The sequence below is a fragment of the Trematomus bernacchii genome, unplaced genomic scaffold, assembly GCF_902827165.1.
Source record: "Trematomus bernacchii unplaced genomic scaffold, fTreBer1.1, whole genome shotgun sequence".
Classification (NCBI taxonomy): domain Eukaryota; kingdom Metazoa; phylum Chordata; class Actinopteri; order Perciformes; family Nototheniidae; genus Trematomus; species Trematomus bernacchii.
The window spans coordinates 10,233,082-10,249,640 of NW_022987648.1; the positions used below are offsets into that span (position 1 = coordinate 10,233,082).

At 39.8% G+C, this 16,559-nt stretch overlaps 1 protein-coding gene across 3 annotated transcripts in view; it reads right to left on the reverse strand.

Annotated features, from left to right (window-relative positions):
* Window positions 1-16,559, reverse strand: part of adarb1b (adenosine deaminase RNA specific B1b) — a 152,628-nt gene that overhangs the window by 95,999 nt on the left and 40,070 nt on the right. For 2 of the 3 annotated variants that reach the window (XM_034134364.1, XM_034134362.1), the window contains exon 2: window positions 5,296-5,371. The gene's annotated coding sequence lies outside the window, so the exon portion shown is untranslated. The remainder of the gene's footprint in view (window positions 1-5,295; window positions 5,372-16,559) is intronic. The other variant, XM_034134363.1, reaches the window with a different exon arrangement.

Consider the following 16,559-nt stretch of genomic DNA (forward strand, 5'->3'; position numbering starts at 1 on the left):
AACCTATAAATATGCTTCAAAATCATAAAGAAGACTCTGTATAACTCAGAAACTTGCTAGAGAAGCATTCAATCCAGTGATAGTTGTCCAGCAATGGGTTCACGCTAACAGATAATTATATTAGCTATATAAGCATACTTTTAATGGTGCAGATTTGGTCAAAATGTAAAAAAATAGACGGTTGATATTGTCTGAAATTGGGCCCATGGTGTCCATAATTGAAAACCATTAGTGTGGGACATTTAGTTGTAGGTAATGATTAATTGGAGTTTTTTTTAATAGGGATTCAGAGGGCAATATCATTTGTTACCTAAATTATTTCATTATTTTATTATTTTAATCATTTCAGGTGGCCGGAGCTTAATACATGCTTCATTAGGATAATCAAAAGCCATTTGGTGAGGAATTGTAAAGATCCTTTACTAATGAAGGTCAGTCCAGCAGGGTTGCTATCAAATTTCCCCCAAAACCTCTATATAACCAGGGGTGCACATAACTGGTACGCAGGTACGCATGCGCGGCAACAATCTGAAATGCGTAACGTCACTTGTGTCACAACGCGCCTTTGCGTACCTGATAGGTCATCAAAACAAAAACACATATTTCGTCTATACGTGTTTCTTGTCAACACTCAGTGGAGTAAGTTATTAGACATGTCCATAAAAAACAAAGACATTAAGCAGCCACTTTGCCGTTTCGCTCCCTGCAAAAATCTTCGGACATTCTATGACTGATTGAACTGGGTGCTGGCTGTGCCGCGCAGGACATAACCGACGGACCTGTGAAGCTTCACAGGAGAAAGAGGCTTAGATCACTGGACGACAGAGTTGGTCGCCGTGTGCACAGACGGGGCTGCTGTTAACGTCGGTGTGTACAACAGAATTGTACCAAAACTACATCAACTGGCTGCAGTGGGAGACTCCCCTGTGCACATTCTGTGCCCCGCGCACACACTGGAGAACTGCGCAAAATCAGCTGATCACAACGTTCACGCTCTGTGGTCAAGCTGCTGCAGTTTTATTTACAACAAAGTGGAGTAAAACACACAGCTGCCTGCAAACTTACTCAGGCTGTTAATGGAAGAGTTTGAAATCAGACAGGGTTAGGTGGATGAAGTGTTACTCAAGTAAAATTAGAAAAGTATTATCATCAACACCTAGTTAAAGTAGCGACAGTAAAAGTAGTCATTTTGCAGATTGGTCCATTTCATAATAATGTATATGATATGTTTTATAATTATTGATCATTAAAGTGTTTAAAAATTAGTTTGAATGACTTTGTATACTGCAGGGTAGCTTGTGAATTTACTCCAGGTGGAACTAAAGTCTGATTTAAGACTTGATTATATTTCACATCATTCATCCAGATCTGTGAAGTAACTAAAATGTATTAACTACATGTAGTGGAGGAAAAGTACATGATTTACCTCTGAACTGTAGTGGAGTAGAAGTACAAAGTAGCATAAATTGTACCTAAGTACAGTACTTGAATAAATGTACTTTGTTACTTCCCTCCTCTGAAATCAGATATGACTACAAGTCATGTGATAATTTCTTAGTATTTGATCCTTCAACTTGCAAATGCAAGGACTTCACAGTTTTGGCAACAAGTTTTGGAGAAAGCAAATCGGAGGCTTAAAAAGAGACAGGGAGGTGCATCTTCATCATCTAGCATGCAAGAAGTGTAAATAGAGGACAGTGAAGGAGACACTGAGGAGGACAGTGAGGAAAGTGACTGCACTTATTAAAACCACGCTTCATGTGGGGTGAGTACCAAACGCTGTCTCCTGGTACTCATCTGAGTAACTCACTAAAAAAGTTATGTGCACCCCTGTATATAACAGTCCAGAGGGGTTAACCTACTGTAGGCATTAAATATAGAAGGTAAGGATTTCTCTGCTGTAGTTTTTTATAAAAGGCCTCAGCTTGAAATGCTTGAACTAAAGTAAGAGACGGGAGAATTTTAGGAATGCCCCTGGTTGCTACGGATTTAGCATAAAACCTTAATAATTAGGTTAATAATACGTGTAGCTGCACATACGGTAAACACAGACTGTTTGTGTCAATGTGCGGATAGAAAAACTAGAAATACACGAGAATCCTGGTTCTTTTTCAGTGACATACAGTGGCAAACAAGCAATTCGCTCAGTATTTTGTGACACTAACGCAATCCTGAATTATAGATCCCAACTGTGGGGCCAAAGGTCAGCCTTCCAGCAGTTCCCATTTCATTTTACAACTGCTTAGATGCACACAAAAAAACTGTGTGCTCATGACACAGATGAAATATTGCTGGCCTAGTTCCTGCTGGTATAAAGATTAAATCATCGAGGCAGCCGCCTTTGAAGCAGCAACAAGAAAAAAGATGAAATAATGTGTGTTATTATTGCACACGGCTCTCATCTTCCATCACTCAGAGAGGACCTGACACTGTATCAACTGATGTATCTTAGACATCAATGTAACCTGCAACAATGGGGCCAAGCAGTGTGCACATTTCCAAAAGCTGTTCAACAGTGGATTCAAGAGGATGGTTTACATTTCCTGCATACTGTCTTTTTTCAAGGTTTTCAATCCAAATGTTCCCATGATTGTCCAGGTTTCCATAGTGACCAAATCCTTTTCATTGGAAAATGTGCCTTTTCTTTATACATATACAAGAATATACAGCGCGCCAAGCTTTCCAAATGCCTCACTCTACTACATAAAATAGCACACTTTGGCTGGATGAGTGTTGCCAACGCTGCACTAAATACTAATTACAATAATGGAAGTAAGGTTGAAGCACAAGGCCATGTGTTGCTTTCAAACCAGAGCTACACTAAACAAACGGCTGCCATAAATATGCACACAGAGAACAAGCCAATTGCTTACAATTTAACATATAAAGCTCTGGTATACCTAACAGGTCTATTTTGCATTCTTTTGCCTCTTCTTTCGCCAAGTGCAAAATCTGTATAGTGTGAGTTTGGGGCCGATACAGAAGCTAACACCGGTCATGCATGCTGTCTGTGGTTTAAGGGTGTCTGGAAGATGAGGGAGCCAGTACGTTAAAGAGACAGGCAGCGCTGACAGCTGCTTTATGCCTTTTCATACTTTTTTCTCGACCTTCACCCTGGGAGAGAAAGGCCTAACAAAGACGGCGTGGTGCCGTCACCTGAGCGCCACTAGGCACAGCCCCCGTGTAGAAACCCATGGTGAACCGAATCATCTCCAGGCGGGATTCCTTTTCTACTCGACAGTTCCTACCCCCTAGCGCCCAGCAGGAAAATGGAAATTGTTAAAGAAGAGTGCAAGGAGGGCAATAAATGTCTCCTCTTGTCAATAACACCACCGTTGTCTGAGCTGTCGCTGGCTCTCTATGAATGATAACGGCTCTTTGCTTCGTAAAATGTTCGAGGACAAATTGAAATATGAGATCTTAAGTGTTACTCAAGGCGTTTAGTGTTACAGATCCGTAATAGTCAAAGTTTATGCAGAAATAGTACTAAAATATATCTCAATATCATATTGATGTCGTGAGAGTGGATATTGTCTTAGATTTTGGATATTGTTATATCATGAGAACTGTTGTTTTTAAGGCTACATTACAGTAAAGTGGCGTTATTTTCAAATTCTTATTTGTACTATTTCAAAATGTCTTATTAGGTCATTGTATCCACATTGCTAAACCAATTCCCTGGTATGTATTTTATTATGGCACCATTAGTCAACAAAATTGTCGCCATTTATCGATAGAGATATTTGTTAAAAAACATCACTATATTCAATATACTCCATATTGCTACTGTATACAGTATGCAGAAGAGGCAAATATATCCTGAAGTCTAGTAACCCTACCTCAAGCTCCAAGAAACTTGACCTGACACTTGCCATAATGAAACTCTGTATCGTCTATAGTTAGACTTCCCCTATCGGAAACAACCACGTCTTTCAAATTGTAAAAAAAACTGAAAACTAAGGCTAAAATGTTTAAATCCCATGCCAAAACTGAGTTAAACCAGATGATGTCACTACAACATTCATGACTTAAGAAGCTCCTCTAGAGCCACAGAGGATATTATACAATCATTTCATAGTCCGGGTAGTACTTATTCATCAGAATGATTCACCACAACATGCAAGGACAAAGGGACATACTGTATGCAACATACATGAATGCCTTTCTAAGACCTTAATTAATCATCCTCATATGACAGAGCAAGTCAATGAGATTCAATCGGACGTGGATAACCGAAGAGACAGGCAAAGAGAGGCGGGAAAAAACAGAGGAAGAGAGATCCCCTGATATTTGCGCCAGTTTAAAAATAGCTACACTGGAGCAGAGATATGAATTGTCCTCAGACATCAAAAAGAACTGCAAATATTCTCTTCTTTTTAAAGGTGAATAACCATTGCGATGTGAGTTGGCATCAGGTGCTTGTATACTTTTCATCACTGTTTATTAACCAAGTCTCGTACTGAAATTGAACCCTCTTCATTTCTGAGTGGTTGGTAACTTCACTCCTCATTTGGCTCATCTGTCACTGCAGTAACTCCAGGGTTGAAAGAGTCATGTAGTCAGCACACTGCAGATCTGGAACAATACTGTTCTGTGTTTTACATGCGAGATACCAAATGGCTCTTGACTGGATTCGGTTATCAGGGAGGAAAACCAGAGAAGGGTTGTCCTGCTGTCAAGTGTGGACGACATATCTGCAGCAGTGTCCCTTCTAACATACTCCCAGAAATATGATGTAGGGTTGGAAAATTCCGGGAACATTTCCAAGGGCAAGTTATGGTCAATTTTAATATGAAAATCGTTACTTTTTAATAGTGAACGGGGGAAATGGACATAGTAAAGGTCTTAAGGCATTTTTGTTAAAAGTATTCCTAATTATTCCAATTGTTAATGCATTACACACATGGATGACAGATCTGCTAGCAACACGTTTAATAAGAATTCAGTAGAATAGCCCAGCTCTGCATGCACAGTGCAGTCTTCCATCGTATGTGCATCCAGTACTACTACCAGTTCATATGACCAGTTATCAAATACTTTTTACCAAAATGATAAAATGCCTATACAATGGTAACATTTTAAATTTTGCATATGACTTGGATAATACAGCCATGACAGATAACCCTTACATGTTTAGTTTAATCCCTGTTTTTATCCACATTGCATATTCTCATAATTCTGTCCACCTTGTGATTTGTCTGAAATATTGGTCTTCTAGGAATCCCCTTCACTGTTGCACCTGCTCTTCACATTGTGTATGAGTGGCAGCTCAATGCCTGACAGTTCTGAACTCACCGTTCCACTGAGTAGTCAAGGGGGAAGCTGTTGTATTTGCCAATCCTTTGCACTACACAAATGCCACACACTGCTCCTGCAAGAAAAAAAGTACATCATTAATATATGTATTTTTGACTAGTTTATACAGTAAAAGGTCAACCAATTATTTAATATCTTTCAAAAAAACTTCACTTCAAGCTACATTTAAAAGAAATCAGAGGGTTAGGGTTAGTCTACATCTTTTTTTTTACCTATTTCTTACAAATCCTGCTGATCTCATCAGAAAAAAAAAACTCCATTAAGTGAACTGAAATGAGCAATTTATGCCAAAAGCTTTAAATTGTATTTTTATTATTAATAGTGTTTTGCATTACTGCATTCATATATCCCCCACCCCTAAGAGGCACCCTGCTATTTACTGTATAGCTCACACTTGCCTGACTTGTGCTTGCCAGGGTGTATGATTTCTTAAATAAAGCTGGCATATGAATTTTTTGAAGGGATTCAGCACATTCAACCCGAAGCAGCGATGAAAAGAATCAAGGCCAAGAGTCTCTGCAGGCAGTCAGTAGGACGTCACCACTACAGAAGAAGAAACCGCAGGCCTACCCCCTCCTGACCCCGCCCAGAGCGACTTGACTCAAAGCAGCCCGAAACACATCAATACCACCACAAAAAACTGCAGTTAAAACGGAGTGGCAGTAAACAACCAACACATCCAAAGGGGTGTGGGGAAGAGGAGCACACGCAACCGCAGTGTCCAATCACATTACTTATAGTGTACTTATACTGGTACAGAAGCAGGGACGGCAAAAGGAAGGAAAAAAAAAGGCAATATGCTAGGTTTAGCATAGATTAGTAGAAGGCTTCTAGATTAATCTTAATCATGTTACTTGTCTAACACTGCCCAAGCAAACAGACAACAATTAACTTTCAATAGTGGCAACGGAAAAAGCCATGAAAACAATGTCAGACGTCCAAAACAGTAGCACATTTAACGCTGACACTTGGTAATTTACATGAACAATGGAGGACCAGTATTATTATGTACATAGTGGTGCAGTGCCCAACCTTAATGGCTCCCTCGGTAAAAGCAACGGGACTTTTTCAATGGATTTTGGAATATTGCAGAGATAAGCATTGTGGCAAACAAACATTATGTTGTAATATAGATAAAAGGTTTTTATCAATGGACATTTTTATCAAATGTTTTCCACCCATTTTATAGACCTAGACTGTACCTCGCCCAGAAGTCACAGCTTTGATATTATATGGATAAAAGGTTTTTATAAATGGATGGCCTTGGAAAGATTATATTGCTACCATTTGTTCAGCATGAACAGTTGAACAAAGGGTAAATTAAGCGCAAGCACAATCGCCAGAAGTAGCATATGCTATGAACAAACGGTATCAAGGTCACCTACATCACTTCAACAGCGCTAAGCTCAAAACAGCCAATGTATGGCATGAAAATGTTACGTAGTCCACTTTTGACACATTTTAGCAACCTGCCATTTTGAGTAAATAGAAGCTTCTTCCCTTCAGGATTGGGATTTGTATTGATGTATTTTATGTTGTAAAACAAAAAGTGAAAAGCTTGTGCTAACCACAGACCTTATTTCAGGCATCAAACCAATAACTTACACAAAATATACCGACATTGAGACAAGAAAGCCAGGGAGTACTAAAAGGCTAATTAATTTCTTCATTTAGGACTTATTCCTGAACCTCTCTATTCTAAAATTCAAATTTTAATCAAGAGGATAGAGATTATTTAAGGCCATACCATCAACTCTAGAGCAGGTTCTTACTAAAAAAGAGTTGGCATGTCCATTGAAAGGAAAAAAAAAGGCTAGCGGGTGAGTGCTGCAGACCATATGGTATCTGCTTGGGCATATGGGCAAAAAAGACACCCTCCCTCAAACGCATCCTCCAATGTGTGTGTGTGTGTGTGTGTGTGTGTGTGTGTGTGTGTGTGTGTGTGTGTGTGTGTGTCCATCTGTATTCAAGACATCCACCAAGGTGCAGTACACCTCTCTGAGCTGCGATAAGATTATTTTGCACAGGAGTCACCTTCCAAAAGTTTGCCTACATTTACATATTTTGACATGCAATGTGTGCATGTGCATGTCAATAAGCATACATGGATTTAATGTGAAACAGTGACCAAAACATATTACCATTACATATTCAAGTTTACTTCTAAGGCTGTAGGTGGGTTAATATTCAAATGTCATGAATAAACACCACCCCTGCAAAAAGCTTCATGTTATGCCTATGTTAGAGTAATTATTCATGCAGTAATGGCAGAACATATTGTTTGCAGGATCTTAAATGCGAAAATGTTTAAACATGTTTGTCTCTATTTTGTATAGATACAATAAATGTATTTGGGTTTTGGACTGATAAAGCAAGACCTTTAAAGAAATAACCCTGGGACATTTCTTCACACATTTTATGATATGTTATAGACCAGGACTGTACCTTACCCACAAGTCCCAGCTTTGATGTAATATAGAAAAACGTTTCATAAATGGACAGCCTTGGAAGCATACTCTGACTTGTTTTTAAACTCAGACAAAAAAACAAAATCACTTTTGGTCAGATGTTAAAAAAGAATTCACATGTGGCCCAAATCCTCTTCCGTACCAGTGGTATGCCTCGATGTGAGCTAAAAAAAACAATAACTATGCAATGACTCTGGGAATTGTATGTACATGAGTTGGTTTGTTTTTATTATTACAATGCAGAGATGGAGTACTCGAGTGCCGATTTTTGGGACTCAACTCGGACTCGCACACTGATTGACGCGGACTCGACTAGGACTCACAATGACTCTGACTCGTGAATTTTTAGCCCACGATGACTTGTACATTGATGCTCCGACATGGACTCGGACAAGTTTTGTCTCGAGTCAGATGTACTCTGTCCTGGCGTGTGCACCTGTGAGGCGAGTTCACGTACTGGGCCCCGCTATTCCAGTCTAGAGATGTCCAGAGACACACCCCGCATCGGGCTGTATGCTTTCACACATTCTGCTTCCACATTGGAAAAGAGCAGCGCAAAATGCTCGTCATGTGGAAAAAAGATTGAAGAGAAGGCTCCACAACACATTACTCTAAGGATGGAGTTTAGACATATAGGTGGGCTGTCTTGAACACTATCATCAGAGTAACGTGATCTAATCAATAAATAAAGATTCAGCCGATAACACGAAAGCACATGGCTACTTAACATGCAGAATGTCGTCATTTTGCATGCTAAGTAGCCATGTGCTTTCTGAGGCTTAATCTTTATTGATATAATTTAAACATTCACTATAATAATTGTAGCGTCCCCGGCTGAATGATGGTCAGACTCTCCAACTGATGGTATCTGTTTATTGCACACCCTTGCTTTTATACAATCATTACCAACGTAAGAACTTATGCCCTTATCAGCCAGGTGCTAAAAACCGAATGCAACTATTTAGTATATGTTAATTTATTCGTAATCTATCCATCATAGAGTGCCACAGTGACGCGTCCTAAAACCCGGAAGTAAGTTAGCATTTTACCACTTCCGGTTCCTTCGACAAAAAACAATGCAATTTCTCCATAGGATTTTGGAAAATAGCTCGAAATAAGGTCTGTGGTTGACACAAATTGAAGAGACGGATCACGTTTTGTTCAGCCGGATAATATCCACATGTCTACCCTACTTTTATAATTTTCGAATCATAAATCTTATCGATAGATTTATGATGAGTTTATTTCCGGGTTTTAGGACACGTCACTGTGGCACTCTATTATACATGTGTGTTTACACTGCTCCGTTGTCCATTGACTTCCGGTAAAAGTTCTTTCAAAATAAGAGTCCCGATATTATTACTATCAAAATAAAAATGCAAAATGAAAACTTTACCATAGGAAAATATTGGCATACAAATATAATCACTTCTCTAAAAGGCAACTCATTTTAAATATAGTTAGACATATTAAAGGTCATTTACAATAATAATAAAATAATAATAATAATGTTAATATTAATATTATTAATAAGCTTTGTATAGCACCTTTTACACAACAATTGTAGCCAAACTCGCTTCATAGCAGTTCAATAGATACATTAGTATAGCATGACAGGATAAAAGCAAGGCAAGGCAAGGCAAGGCAAGTTTATTTATATAGCACCTTTCAACACAAGGCAATTCAAAGTGCTTTACAAAAATGGAAGACATTAAGAAAATGGCATTTAAAATCAGTCATTAAAAAAAAAGCAATGTAGAGGAGCAGCTACATTTCGACAAATATATCCACTAAGATGAATACATGAAGACTTGTGACTCGGACTTGACTTGGACTCTTCTTGGGTGACTCAGACTTGGACTCGGACTCGAACACAGGTAATGATGAATCGGACACTCCTTGGGTGACTCGGACACTCCTTGGGTGACTCGAACTTGGACTCGGACTCGACTCCGACTCTCCCTAGGTGACTCGGACTCGAAAAGTGGGGACTCGAGAGTGACTTGGACTCGTGAATTGGTGACTTGACTACAACACTGTTACAATGTGAGATTTGTTACGCAAGTCTAGGGTTGGGAACCGAAACTCGGTTCCAGATGAGAACCGATAAGAAAATGCCGGGTACCGGGTACCCGTACAAAATACACATTTTCGGTTCTGCTTAACGGTTCCTAAACGCGGTAGACACTGTATTCCACCGGGTCCATCTGCGCCGCGGGTCCGTCTGCACCCCCGCGCCGCGGTGACCCGGTGGAATACGGGGACTGGCCATCTGTGTGTTCTGGAGAATCACAGAACGGCCGGTCGTCAGCGGGCCCCCATTTTTTAAAACGACATCATGTAAGTTGCGCTGACAGGCGACAGAGGTCCACAGTTGCCCCGCAGCGAGGCTCCCCCCGCCCTCCCGTAGACATTTCACGAGCTCATTCACTTCATAACACCAAAGATGGGTCGCGGTAAAGGCTCTAAAGTGAGGCTCCACTACACTAAAAAAGAAAAAGACAAGGCACAGTGTAATGCCTGTTAATAGCTTGCCACAGGCATAGCTCAGTTAAAATAAAGCACAGCTATTGTGCAATACATTTGTATTGCATGTATATTTTTTATTTGTAAAAATGTCAGTTAAAGCTTAAAAGAATAAAGATATTTTTGTTATCTAAACGTTTGACCTCTTTCTTTACAATTTTGGAATCGAAACGGGGAATCGATAAGAACCGGAATCGATAAGCAGAACCGGAATCGGAATCGATACATTTCAAACGATACCCATCCCTACGTAAGTCAGCTGTGAGTTGCCATGACTCACCTTGTGTTTTCTCCTCTCTCGTGCCTTGTGACCAAGTAATTCAAGAAAAGAAGAGGGCAGGCTACGCTAACTGTTGTTCAGCCTATTCTCCAAGGATATTACGGCTTATTTAGTAGTGAAAACATACATTTGAGTTTTATGAACATTTAGCCACAACATTTGCTCTGGGGATTCTCCCGTGCCACTGAGTATCAAGAACAAATCCAAGATGCTTGTGGTGACAACAGAGGCCGCTTGCTCCTAAATTTAGCAGTATCTGCATTGAAGATAGAGATGTCCCGATCCGTGATTTTCAAAAGATCGGAATCAGGAGAAAAAGATCGGGGATCGGGATTTTTTTTTTTTTTTTTTTTTAATAAAATATTTTTATTATTTTATTTAATGTTACAAAACAAAAATGACCATGTTCACGTCTTAAAGTCATCCTGAGGCCTTAGTTTTGGTTTAAAATTACACAACATCATGTATGTGTTGCTTCTTTTGGGCTTGTTTTCATAGACCTGGTTGCTTATTTCTCTCAAATCTGGCAACAGAGTGGGCGCAGTGTCTAATAGTAGCAGTAAGCTAACAAGAGGCTACGTTCAGCTGGTGCCTCGGGAGTCGGGACAGAGAAAATGTCAGGAGTTTGGAAGTATTATAAAATTGAAAGCGAAGGCAGTGTAACAGCCAGATGCAATGTTTGCAAGGCGGAGGTTCCGCGTGGTGGAAAGAACAGAGCTATGTTCAACACGACCAATCTAATATGCCACCTGAGAAACAAACACCAACAACAACACAACGAGTACACAGCGGCCACTCAGGTAACGGCACTGAAACAACCAACACTTTCAGAGACTTTTAAAAAGAAAGAGAAACTGCCCCAGAACAGTGAAAAGGCCAAAAAAATAACAGCCAAGATAGCTGAATTCATCGCGTTGGATGACCAGCCGTTATCTGTGGTGGAGAACGTGGGGTTTAAGGGACAACTTGAATGCTTTTCTCCTTTTTTTTCTCTTAATGCATTGCATAAAGATCGGATCGGGAAAAATCGGTATCGGCAGATTGTCAAAATCAAATGATCGGAATCGGATCGGCAGCAAAAAAAGGTGATCGGGACATCCCTAATTGAAGACAGCCCTGTAACAAGGTGAAATGTCATTACAACCCTGAACAATTTTGCTAAGATGGAGGAGAATGACTTGTGCCCCAGTAATGACCCTTGATTCCCTCTAGTGGCAGCGAATAATCTGCATTTAGGGTTCATCCAGACAGTAATTTTCACTGCATTGCTTGGTCTGTTACAAAATCCTTAGCAATCCTTATTTTATTGAATACATGTACTGGATTCAGTGCTTTTTGGTCAGACTCTGCATTCTCACTAACTACCACTGCACTTCCACACGAGCAGCCAAACGTGGCAGATGTCCATCATGATGCATTAAAGACCAGTTAGCAATTTAATGTTAATGAATCAGGGAACGAAAAACGCTTTGGTTGCAGTTCCTGAAATGAGCTTTGCACGTCATGTTGATTTGTGCAACATGAAGACAAAATGTTTTTTTGAAGTGCGGACTGCTGTTAATGAAGCCTGCCATAAGCTTATCCGACCTCTTTCCAAGGTGCAATTAACCACGTTTGCAGAGAGTGGAAAGAGTTCACTTTCATTTTTGCCTTTACATTTACCAGGGGCAGAAACCCCAAACAATATTTAATGATCTGTTTTTCCAGTTAGTAGGAAAGATGTTGTTGCTGCCAATTACGGAATTAAACTGAAACTTCAATGGGTTCATTACACATCCTCAAATCATCTGCCGTCTCACTTCAGACTGTGGTTAAGCTTCAGAGAAAATCACAAAGATGATATTTTACTGAGGCTGTACAAGTTTCATATTTACAAAAAAGTTTGAAGACTGACCTGATAAATATGCAGTAAATCCTACACTCCTCCCTACTGACTGTCATTTTGACCGGGGACGTGCACAGGTACGGGCTAATGTTGCCCGGGCAACAGCCCGTTTGCCATTTTTGTCTGACCTGCCCCTCTGGAGAGAGTGAGAGGTTTTTTTTGTTTTCTCTTGTGGCCGAATCAACATGATAAGCCCACAATTAGTATTGTAGCGTCTCGCTGCGGGAAACACACCTTGTCAGCGCTGTCATCTGCCCCCAGTCACGTGACTTTGTTTACAATCTGACAGCTGGAAGCAAAGGAAAGCCCTCCAGCCTCATATGGCTATGGTGATCACACCAAATGCCTGCCTGGCGTTAGAGTATAGGGGACAAACCAGGGGACTTTACTTCCTCTTGACACTGTCGGTTATTTACAAAAAAAACACCTAAATATACTTGTTATTGTGCTTCTGTCTTTCTGTGTCTTTTACTCTGCTCCGTAAACTCCCTCGACGGGGCCGCTCGCTCTCTTTTCTTGATCACCCTCTCACGGGAGAACACTTCACTGTCCCGCTTCATTGTAGGATTTCTGCCATGTCTCTACCACTTTAGTTTGACCATCTCTGTTATTAAGTTATGGAATACTAAATAAATAAGTAATTAGATACCTTACCGTTACTGCGCTCATAAAGAATGATAAGAATAAGAATAATGCGTATTGCACTGGTTTAATTATTTAGTGATTTTATTTAAGGTAATTATAGAAGCCCTATTTTATCAGTATGTCTGCACAGCAGTTACAATGGTCAAACTACATTAAAACAGGATTGTCCCCATTTTTTCTTTAATAGTTACTAACATTAGATATTTTAATGAGATATGGACCGCAAAACTAGAAATGTGCCTGAATAACTAATTTAGCAGTGGACATAAAAGTCAACTGAGTATCACTTGCAATGACAGTGTTGTGTTTGACAGTCCGATTCAGTGAAGGAAGACTTGCAGTATCTCCCTGAAGTATTATCTTCATATGTATCTAAATGTATTTTTCACTCTTTTTGTGGGTGAGATTCTTAAAATACAAAGAGCAAGAAATGTAAGTTAGGAATTGCTATTATGTTAAAATCACGATTAAACAAGTAGAACTGCTCAAAGAACATGTCCAGATCACTACAGACGTTCCACAGCTGGAAACTGTCAGCAACTGATAAACTGCTTTTGTTTATTCCTCGTTTGAAGTGTTCTGTTACATCAGTGATCCTTAACACCCCAGTGACCTTCTTTAAACACTGGAACTCCTCCCAAACATATGGTGCGATCAAGTGAGTCATGCAGCGCACGCGTAAACAAAAAGCAGCCTTCAATTACAATCAATGATGTATGACAGTGGCAGTTGGCAAGTGTTAAACTCCTTAATTTTAGATGACCTCTTGCAGTGACCTCTCAGTAACACTGACAGTTATTACCAACCGTTTTACAAATTATTGTGATCACACCTTTAAGGTTTTATCTACAGTTCACCATTTGATATCTCTCTCAAACTACATTGATATACTGCTTTTCAAGGTACAACATATTTCAGCAGGTGATACAAATGATACCGAAATGGTGATATATTGTTGCAACAAGCTTTAGCACGATCGTCGGCATCCTTATGCAGATGGTGTGACAGTTGATGGCTTTTTGGGCCTGTTGGCTGCCATAAATCATTCACTTGTGATATCTGAAGTCAGGGATTAGGATGAAAGTCACATACTGGGGAGGTTTGAGAAAGAGAGAGGGGGATGACTCACTCCCGCTTACTGAAAATGCTGCTGCGAAGGTATCTTCGGGGGAATTAACATTGAGTCAATCCAATTGAGCTGCTCAGTGGCCAATATCAGAAGGCTATAAATGTGACTGGCTCAGTGAATGTGAATGTTACAGCCAAGAAGAAGCGTGCGTGGTCAGCAAACATTTGCCGGTAAATAAGATGATATATCATAGATACTAAAAAGCTGCCCTGTTAATGTAAAAATGTAGCATGAACACAACACTAGTTTGAAATGTGATCTAGAGATATAACGAAAATAATAAAGTATTTTTCAACAGGAATGAACCATCCTCAGACTAAACTAAATGAGGGATTATAAACTTTAAGCACTTTTTTCTGTATTCAACGCAGTAAGCACTCCTATCTTATTTCTCTCCCCTTTCCGACTGTCTACTCCTTTCTTTTTTCCCCTACCCATCCGCTTTTTCTTGCTTGCTCCAAAAAACATCTGACTGGTTTGACACCTCTGTTGACAGCTCTGTGCGTCTTGCCAGTGCACAAGGCAGTAAAAGACACGTCTCAGCCCAACCCCCCACAAGGAGCTGCAGAAGGTTCAGTTTCAGCTGATGCTTGACTTAAACCCCTTAGTCTAAAGACAAATCGGTTAAGCATTGCCATTCAAAAAAGGCTGATGCTCTATAAACAATTTTAGTAATTTATAAGTAGAAAAAACACCAACAACACAGTTTTTCAAGTGTACATCTTAAAGAGAAAAACTCAGACAAAAAAGCTTTTTGATAATTATTTTTTGTTTTAAATTGACCTGAAGCTTGTTTAATCAGTACACACTGTGGGTGTGTTTTGGATTTGGGTATTTGCCCCTTTATCCTTGCTTGGATTGGTCCGACCACTAGCTAATGGTGGCTAATTTAAGATTAAGTTTGGCAATGTTGATGTGTTCTCTCCCTTTGAACTCAAGCCGAGTTAGTTTGACCGACTTGATGCTTGTTGCTACTTCTGCTATTTTAAAGAAGAAATATTAATGCTAATTTTCCAGTTCATATTGGTATTTTGTGCCCTTTTCCGTGACATGTGTACATGCTTTAATGTTCTTTTCACCCTCTGTCTGAAACGAGATCCCAGTGTGCACTGATTGGTTATCTCAGTTGTGATTGGTCAACCGCATAGAGATGTCCCGCCCCTTAGCCCCATGTACAATGTGTTGGAGCATAATAGGGCCTCTTTAATATTACACTTTTGAATTGATCATTGTCCTGTTGATTCCACTTTTGACCACAGACCAGCTAAAGTTACAGCTTTAAAATGAATTAAACAATAAAACACAAATAATTATGCATTGTTGGTGGAAAAAGAACACGGCACTATTCACTACACTTCTAAGAGCAACTCTTGACATTACTACAAAAGGCTAAATGGTGTGCGTGTGTGAGGCTTCATAAATAATTGACACCCCATCAAGACAAATTAAGTCTGAGAGCCACTTTGCATGTCTCTGTCTGACACACGCTACACATACTGTACACAGACGCACGATCGGGCTGATTAACCCTCAGGCTTCAGTACACAGTATAGATTATGAGTCAACCACTCATTAGAAGGGGGCCAAACAGCAGCTGCATTAAAAGAGGTCACTTTTGGTTGAATGGCTCCATCACATGCATTGTGATCCCTTGGTGTCACCTTGGGCAAAAGTGTGAGTGTGTGTGCATCTGTGTGTACATGTGAATGACTATTGATGGCTTGTATAAGACCTATTTATTTAGCTTATTTATCTGCTATCATCAGCATATGCTGTGGTTTGTCCTGGTTTTCATTTATTTGAGCCATGACTGTATGCTACACTTTAGGCAACATTGAGCAGAAAGTGACACACACACACACACACACACACACACCAGATAAATAAGTGACCCCTGAGACCTGCACTGCATCATTGCATTATATAACCGAGTTAGAGATAAAGAATGCACATGACTTGATGTAAAAGATGTGTACATGTAACAGTGATGAATCAGGTAATGCTTTATATATAATAAGTTATTCAAAAAAATTAAATGTGTTTTACAGTAGCTGCTGTTACCAGTCCAGTTATATTAATGTGCTGGTGACAATGTGAGTTAATACAAACTCAAATCATCATCATTATCAATTTAACCAGTGTACTTTAGCACAGCAGTGCTTTCAGCTAAATGCTAATTTCCATGTGCTGACATGTTCATAAAAAGAAGGCTAACATGCTGATGTTCAGCAGGTGTGAGGTTTACAATGGTCATCATCTTATGCGGCTTTCACACCAGCGCTTTCCCCTTTCTAGCTCCGAGCTAGAGCT